At 43.3% G+C, this 8,697-nt stretch overlaps 1 long non-coding RNA gene across 2 annotated transcripts; it reads left to right on the top strand.

Annotated features, from left to right (window-relative positions):
- Positions 1 to 2,554: 2,554 nt before the first annotated feature.
- Positions 2,555 to 7,815, top strand: LOC112949370. Of its 2 annotated transcripts, none has more exons than XR_003249817.1 (3): positions 2,555 to 2,666; positions 2,783 to 2,814; positions 7,738 to 7,815. It is a non-coding gene; the product is annotated as an uncharacterized LOC112949370 (long non-coding RNA). The 2 variants fall into 2 exon arrangements; XR_003249818.1 differs by lacking the exon at positions 7,738 to 7,815 and adding an exon at positions 5,234 to 5,335.
- The last annotated feature ends 882 nt before the right edge of the window (positions 7,816 to 8,697 follow it).

The raw sequence follows: 8,697 nt of genomic DNA, 5'->3' as shown, positions 1-8,697 counted from the left end.
TTTATTCCAGATATCAGCAAATAGGAACTTGTTTTTTTTTCCCACTGGCCAAGGTTCTGAACTGGATCTGAGGTAGATCTTCAGTTCTCTGGAGATCTTCACCCATCTGAGGTGGATCTTCTTTCTCCGAAAGTGGAGAAATCCAGGTGCTCCAAGCCACCTTGTTTTTCACCATTTCAGGGACTGAACTGTGACTTGAGTGATCACTCTGTGTGTAAAACAAATGTCATTTTGGCTACTGGTCCTGCCCCACCATAGATGTAGGGGTGTAGCCTGGCAGAGTATTTGCTCTAGGAAATTCTGGAGCAAGAAAAGGATACCTGAGCAGACAGAAAGGAGGCTTTCAGGTTCTGATTTCTTTGGCCTATCCCAGAWGGAGGTATCTTTCTGACAAGAAATGGAGAGCAGTGCTGCATCTAGGAACTTTAGCAGTTTGGGGAGCTGGACTGTGGTTACGTGTTGTGAAGTCCGCTTGGGTGTGGAAACCAGTGGCTCCGTCAGTGACTGCATGTGCAAGGGTTAACTATGCATGGGGGAGAGCAGTAGCCCCTTAGGGATGCTACGCTTCAGAGGGCTTGGGGTTTCACAGTTTCCTTCTGGAAAATGAAAGAGCAGTCATGGTTGAATTGCTAGCACCATTTCCCTCAGCACTGTAGGTTTCCCTTGGTGGTATCCCACCCAAGCATTGACTAGGGTGAACATTGCTTATCTTGGAAAATCAATGAGATGACAGCCCAAGGTACTGCAGTAAGGAGACAGGCAAGGAGATGTGCATCTATCTCTGACTTTTTTTCCACCTTAATAAATATGTTTCCCTGATTCACTGGTATTGTAACAATATGCAGTAATTACTGCAGCTGCATCCATCTCCTTTGATTTAATCAGACAGATATTATATGTTAAGTATCAATTGATTATTAAAAGCATATTTGCTGATGCGTCCAAATCCAYGTAATAGATGCATAAACAGTTATTTACTGCACAGCTATTAAAACTCAGCAACTCAGCTTGCTTTTAACAATCAGTATTTATTTAACATGCAATGACCATCCTGTCCCATTAAAATTAAATGTTTTAACTGTGTTTTGGGCATTTAATTTTAAAGCTTTTCTTACCATATCAAGTGATTACAAAAAGCCATTGTCTTAGCAGGCACTTGATGCTATGTAAACGTATTTCAGAAGAGTCTCATTCTGATATCCTACCCTGGTGTTATTCTGGTTCGTGACCGATAAACTTTATAGTGCCTCTAGAAAAGCAGAACTTCTTGATAATGTAATGGTCTTTGAATTTAAAATAACCTATATGACCTGGGGTCTTCTGGGAGGTTGAATGTTCTCAGTTATGATTGACACCAGTAGGATGTAGGGTACTGAACATCCAAAGTCAAAGATGGGCCTTTAACTGGGCAAACTCCAGCTTCTCTTGGGGGAGAACAGTAGTATTCTTTACTGCAGGTTCCAGGGTGTTTAATACAATAGACAGTTGTAAAAAATCTAATGTCATTGTATTAGCGTGTGGAAAAACTAAAAAYTCCTGTGAAAATTGGGAGTAAGTCACAACTAGCGTGTTTCTCCCTGTATTTTTTTCTCAGCGTAGTTTTGGAAACYGAAACAAATATACTTTCAGTAGTCTCTTACAATTAGGATGACTGGGGCTTGTAAGCCTTTGGAGATCTGGGGACCTGTCTGCAATGTAAGCTTGAGTTTTGCAATATATGAGGTGTTGGCTGAGCATAGCTGTTGTGCTGTGCAGCGATGATGGCTGGTGTGTGTGGCTTTTTGTGAGGCAAGGGGGATGTGTCTCCATTGAGTTCCTGCCCCTCTCTCTGCTTCTAGTCCTGGAACAGTGCAGGATCTGTTTTCTTTCTTTGCCAGAAAACGGTTGAAAGCTGCGTGGTAGGGCAGGCGTTCCATCTGCCTGCCCTTTCTGGAATCTGCAGAGCTTTCTCGCAATTCCCTTGTGCTTCAAAGCACATAAATAAATATTTGCAGAGTTATTAAAGATTTATTGAAAATGCTGTATATTTAAACCATCTTGCAAAAAAAATAGATGACTGAATATTTATTATTTACATGTTAGGCAACCTCTACATATTTATTTATTCCTCCTTAATCCGATCCGTGTTTTATAAATATTGCAAAAGACCCGTCAATAATATAACACATTTTCATTAATCCAGAGGAATAATTAGAAGACATTTAGGATATTATTGCTCTGTACAAATATTGCATGAGCCTGTGAAGAGAGATGTTTTGAACAGCAGCTGTCATCTGTATAGCTGGGGAGCATGAGAGCAGCCCTCACCATGCTATGGAGAGGCTGGCAAGCTCTTTGGATTCCTTCTGTGTACTCTACTGCCTCACCAGTTCACAGGGAAAAGCATTTTCCTAGCAGAGATCCTTGGAGCGATAAACCTACACTTTCAAGTGAGGATTGTAGCACTTTTATCATTCTCTTCTATACCAAGGCAGTGTCCCATGTGGCTGGGATCAATTGAGATTTGCTTTCTCCTTAGCTACAAGGCAGAGGCGAGCTAAACTTGAAGTTGACCCCCTGGATTTCCCATAGTCCTCAACCTCATGTGGAGAGACTGTCCAGTCTGTTGGATTCTGCTCTGCAGTTCAGGATGCACCCTTTAATAATCCATACCTGGGAAAAATCCTGTAAGTGGTTGATCAATTATTGTGTTTTCAAAAAATGATAAGATGGTTTTTATACTAATATCTTGAGATCATAAGGAAACGTCATCCTCAGTAACTCACTACTTATCCTTCCCCAGCTCAGACCTCAGCTCGGACTGACTCATCTCAGGTGAGAGGATTCTGTCTCCTGTCATTGTGCTTGGAATCATGGTTTTAAAGAAGAAAGTGTTGTATTTTGCTCTGTTCCTTCAATAGTCCTCCTAATGTTTTGCTCACGAGGCAAAACTAGAAGTTTTGTTGCCTATATTATGTTCATCAAGGCTTTTACCTTCTYAATGCTAAACTTTTCACTGAAAGAGACTTCTTTGACTTCTTTAAAGACCTAATGCTACCAGGTTGTAATATGAGAAGAGCATCCATGATTTTGGATGTATGAAAGATGTTCCCACTTCTGCTTTGAGATCATATCCTAATAGAAGAGAGTATTTAAACATTACCACAGATTGAGCTGTGAAGTAAATGCATTTTCAGAAAGAGAATTTTCTGAGTTAATTGATCATTAGAGCGATAGTTTTCTTTATGCCTATCCCRTATGATTGACTGTATGGAAAGACTGAATGACAGCAGAACTATAGGCTCACAAATAGCAAGACTGTCTCTCTGTCTACATAAACATTTCAAACATTTCAGTGTTGTGCCAGACCACCTGAGCTATCTCTGGTGCAAGGTAGTTGTGTGTGGAAAGACTACTAGTGAGATTACGTAGCTGTCCTGAGTGCAGAAGCATGGGGAGAGTGCTGCAGTAATACGGCCAAGCTTTTTCTAGGTCCTAAGCTAAGTCTTTCTGTCTGGTGCAGGCATCTTCACTATCCAGAGTCTAGGATCAAGAGTCTCTTGCTTTTTAGAGAATGCAGCCTACAAGTCTTAACAAAACCAGTTGAAGCTTCAGCCCTTTTACAGTGATATCATTAGCATTGTATACCCAAAGCCTACAGCAGGCAAGCCATGGTATCCTGTGAACCTTGGAGTGATCCTGTGCAGGAGGCAGTTTGATTGACTGTAGGTAGCTGAGGGGTGTGAGTTGGTTTTKTCTGCTGGTTTTATTTATTTATATTCTCTCTAGAATTAGTTGACCAATGAAAAGGAAACGAAACACAAATAAAGACTTGGATGAAGCATTCCAGTGTTATGTTTTTGCCAGCAAATGCAGCCAGCTTGTTTTCTGTCTAAGGAAACACAGACAGGGAGTGCAGGGAGTAAAACCCCAACAGGAGTAGGACTTAGGATCTTCCTATTGCCATGGCACTGTTAGACATATTTCACCTTCTTGTCCCTTATGCTTATATCTATTTTTCCTACCTCGTTGATGTTCATAGCCATTAGGTGAACACCATCTCTAATTCTTAATCACCATCTCGAGCTTTATTTTATGATTGCTGCTSAAGCCAGGATTCAGGACTGGATTATTTTGACCATCCCAAATATACAGAGAAGGAGCTAAGGCACAGTGACTTATCGCATGTAATGTCTCCAGCAGGKCTGAGCCTTGATCTCATGAACCTCTTTCCAGCTGTCTCCCAGAAGTCCATCTTCCCTTGTTTTTTTACTTTCGTTTTGCCAGTCTCTTAAAAACATTCCACCTTCCAATACCTCACTGCCCAAATGAATGGTTAGAGTAGAAGGAGCTAGATGGACATCCTAGCTGCTCGCTTCAAAGTTCCTGCTTATTGATTACCTTTTGAGCTGCTTATGAAATCTTYTGGCTCTGGCTTAGGAAATGCCATCCAGCCATCCTACATTCTCACATCATCTCACCTCCTAAGATGCAGGTCAGGTTGTCCAGCACTTGGTGTTTCTGTTGTCTGTGCCATATGTGTGTGTGCGCTAACACAAATCAGATGGAAAAGAGGGGGCAGTGAGTGGATTGAAGGAGAATCCCRAAGGTTTTTGGTCATGAGCTTTAAGAAATGAACTTTATTCAAAGGAATGATAAGGTGTCTCAGCTTGTACAGTAGGCTTGGATTTTGAGATTTAGTTTGGATTAAGTGGGATGGAAGGCAAACTGCTTACAGAAGTTTWTGAGCAGGGTTTGGAAATCAGATGMAGTACTTTGAGATGGTGCTTATGGTGGTAAAGTCTTAAGAATATAAAAAAAAAGTGGTGGGCAAATGTGGACTTTCTCTTTATGAAGATTACAGACGTGGAATAGGAATCAGTATCATAGACCTTCAAGGTGCTTGGTGCCACTCAAAGGCTCACCCAAAGGATTCTCAATTGTTATCAGTCTTATGGATGGCAGGTGTCTACTGCACTATGTGACTATCATGGCCTGGCAGCACAGTTCTTCCACAAGATGTAGTCCYGTTATTGAACTGGCAAAACAGAGGGAAGAATAGTAAAATAAGCTGTCTTACATCAGGAAAATAAAATCAATCCARCAGCCAGGACATGGAACGTGTGTTAACTCTGGATGCTTTATAATATCCATCTCATCTTTTAAGCCTGGTCCCACACAAGCATCTTCTCCTCTGTTCCCTTACTCCGGCAGTGTTGCAGCAGGCAACATAATATACATGTACATGTTTCAGCCCACTCTGAGAGCGCGGAGATGGCTTCATCGTGAGGAGTGCTTAAGGAGAGTGGAGCAGCAGAAGAAGGAGAAGAAAGCGAAGGTGGTTTCTGGACACAGCCCAGTGTGTCTCCATGTGCTCTGTGTATGGGAAGTCCAGAAGGAACATGTCAAGGGAAGGAGAGTGTTTTTCTTCTCTCATTTACCCGGTTCAAAATTACTGTGCTAATAAAGGGAGGGCAAAAGGAGACACAGAGAGCCCTTTCCATTCCCTCAGCATGAGGCTGAGGTAAACAATAAACTTGGGAGCAACTCCACAGGGAGATGCATTGAAAATGTGTTCCAGCATGGGTCAGAGGAGACTGTGGGCATAAGTACATCAGTATTAGAAGCTGGAGAGAACACACATTGGCATATTCAATGCATTGGCTTTTCTTTTTTTCTTTCTTTTTTTTTTTTTTGGCAAACGGCTGAGCCTGGATTAATAAAATGTTCAGATAAAAATCAGAGTTTTATTAAAGTGTGCTCACACAGCGGCAGCGCCCGGCCGCGCTCCTGGAACGTGAGCTGGCAGCTGGCCAGGCTTGCTCAGGAGTGCTGCTTATCATACCCGATAAGAAGGTCCTGCTGTGAAAGGGAGCGAGGGAACAAGAGGAGGAGGGGGGAAGCTGGCAGCAGCCTGCCTGCTGCTTGGCCCAAATCTTGCTGCGAGCCCACTAGCCCATGAGGGTTTGCCCCCTATACAAATCCAGCGCACGTTGGAGGAAATGCGCACCGAGGCTTCCAGGAGAGCAAACGCGGCCAATTGCTCCACACAGCAGTTCCCCTCTCCCTCCTCTGCTTCCTCTCCCTGCTCCTCTTCTCGCTGCCCTGTTCACAATTCCTGAGCTCACTCAGCGCCGTATTTTAAGCCAGACTTTTTCTTTACTTTTGCCTCTTCTCTGGCGGGTTGTTCGGTGCCAGATCTCAAAGCTAATTAAAAGGGCATGGGCTGGGCTTAGATTTTTCTTGCAGTAGCAAGCTCTTGGCAGAGTTTCCAAGCTGCCAGGATGGGGACTGTGAAAAGCAAGTTGGTACCAACTAGGGATTGGGAAGCCAGAAACTGCCCTTGCTCGGAACAGGRAAATGAATAAGGCACAACTGTGTGTCCTTCAGCAGATGTACGTGGACATGCAGGCACAGTATCTCTCTGTCCTGTCTTCTGTATGTTTACGTAACYGGCTCAAATTTTGCATTGCACTTAATTCTTTCTACCTCCAGTCCCATGGTCTTTGTACTTGCAAAAACATGCTGTAMTTCTTGCCTTCTCCAGCATCCTGCTTACCTGTTGTGCTCTTTTATAACCCGTGTGTGGAAATATGGCAAGGTCTGTCTTTGAAGAATATTAGGCTGTTCCAGTTCTCTTGCAGAAACAGCCACGGTGCATTTTAAGCTGGAGACAACTGGGTGAARAAAGTCTTGGACTTGCTATTTGAGAAAACTAACTCCATGGATTATACTTGTCCTATTCTGCAACAGAAGGAATATACCCAGTGCCACTATACCCTGTSACTTGCAGGGTTAGTCTCTAAGCAGTATGTCACTAAGCAATGACGCTTTATTTTTGAGCAATGGAGGCATTAGGTTATTTAATGAATTCAGGAAAATTTCAGATCATGGACATGACATTGGTCTAAGCCTGCTATTTGCCAACAATCTTCCTGTTCAACTTCTAACATTTATTCTAAATGTGATGTAAAGAAAGTAGTAGTTTTCAGCCATCTTTCTTAGCTCATCCTCTTAACACAAAAGAGGCTATTCTATATCCTTCCTACTTAAAAAAAAACTCACAGTGCTGTTCACTCCTGSCTTATGTTTATATTTAAGTCCTGTTGTGTCCCCAGTTTTAAAGAGCTTAAAATTAATATGCTTGGGCTTAGTATGAATTAGAAGAGCTACCAGCTTTGTTGAATGTATCCAGCATGGGCATAATGGCCACATGGTACTMATTAAAATTTCCCTACTGTGTCTCCATCCCAGTACTGCAATGTGTGAGTCACCTGTGCTGGATTATCTGGGAAGCTGGTCCCCCTGCTTCTTTTATTCAAGTATCCCAGCTTGGGGTCAGGCATGGGGAAGACTGCACAAGCAGGACAGCCTTTATCTTATCGTGGTAGCAGTTTCAAGTCATCTGTTTAACCTCAAGGCATAAAAAAGAGTTGTGGGACTGTGCTCTATGGATAAATGAAATTAGTGAAGGCACTACTGTCCTTCGTTTTCTTCTGTACTGTCCAAAATTCCAGGTGAATTGTAGGCTTTTCTCTCTATTCTGTGGTGTTGGTTTTGTCGGGTGTGCAAGCAGGGGCTGTTAGCATGTTTGGGATTATCCAAACCACTGCTCAGACCCTCTTCTCAAAGCTGGGCAGCTTTCCATTGCCTCATCTGCCTGTATGCTGCATCTAGACCCTTGCCTCACTCTCTCCCCTCTGCCACCCACCCCCTAAACACATTTATGCTGACGGGCCCATCTTTCCTCATCCACAGACATGAGATGTGATTAGAGGGAATCTAATTTGTTTGGAGTGCTCTGGCGACGGAAGGAAATTATTCTGCAGCAATATTTGCAAATGCATTCATCATAGAGTCCCTGGCAATCCGTCACCGTGAGCTGATGACTTTGTGATCTTCATGAAGGTCTGATTAAAAGTGCTTTCTAACGATCAGTCGAACTTCCCATCTTGCTCTTCCTGCTGTGCATCTAGAGACAAGGTAGGAACGAGGGCAGACGCTGATCACGTGCTGAGCCATCATTCCTACGTCTCCGGAATCCAAGCCAAGATGCAAAGACCCAGTGGGATGGCATTAGCCTGCTGCCAATGTCTGAGGTTGTGCAGTTCTCAGGCTCCCTCCCTCTACGCCCAGGTGCCTCATAAAGAATCCCCTTTGTGTACTACTTGTGTTTGAAATATCTTTCCTGACAAGGATGAGGAGAGCAGATTTGCATAAACCCTACAGCTTTTGCTCGCTCTGCACCACAGCTGTGATCTCAGACACTTTCTGGTCTTGTTTGTTGTGCAGGTGTCTAAATAATATTTCCAAATACCAGAGACTGGTCCCCGTCAATAAATGTGACAGAGGGGAACTGGGATCTAGTGAAGGGGAGTGACAAGCTGGAGCTGGACTTGGGTGTGGGAGTTGTCTGTAGGGTTGCAGGCCTAACTTGACAGTGTAATCACAAATACAGCATGGCATCATGTATCCCTAGAGCCGATTCACAGATCACCTTGGCCAGCTGTATTTAGCGGTATGGGCTTCTACTGAAGCTGGGATGCTGCACTGCAAAGGTGGGGGCCTAAGGTCAACCAAAAAGAGAGCAAGATGAAGGGGATAATTGTACAGATCTTATGCTGGGCGTACAAGACTTGACAGAATAATCTGAAGTCTGCAAAGGACCTGAAAGAGTAAGATTCCTGTGTAGGCTTGCTTTTSTAAGTAAGTAAGTGG

The sequence above is a fragment of the Nothoprocta perdicaria genome, unplaced genomic scaffold (assembly GCF_003342845.1).
Source record: "Nothoprocta perdicaria isolate Ctin4 unplaced genomic scaffold, notPer1 scaffold_292, whole genome shotgun sequence".
Lineage (NCBI taxonomy): Eukaryota > Metazoa > Chordata > Aves > Tinamiformes > Tinamidae > Nothoprocta > Nothoprocta perdicaria.
This window is presented reverse-complemented; position numbering and strand designations above follow the sequence as displayed.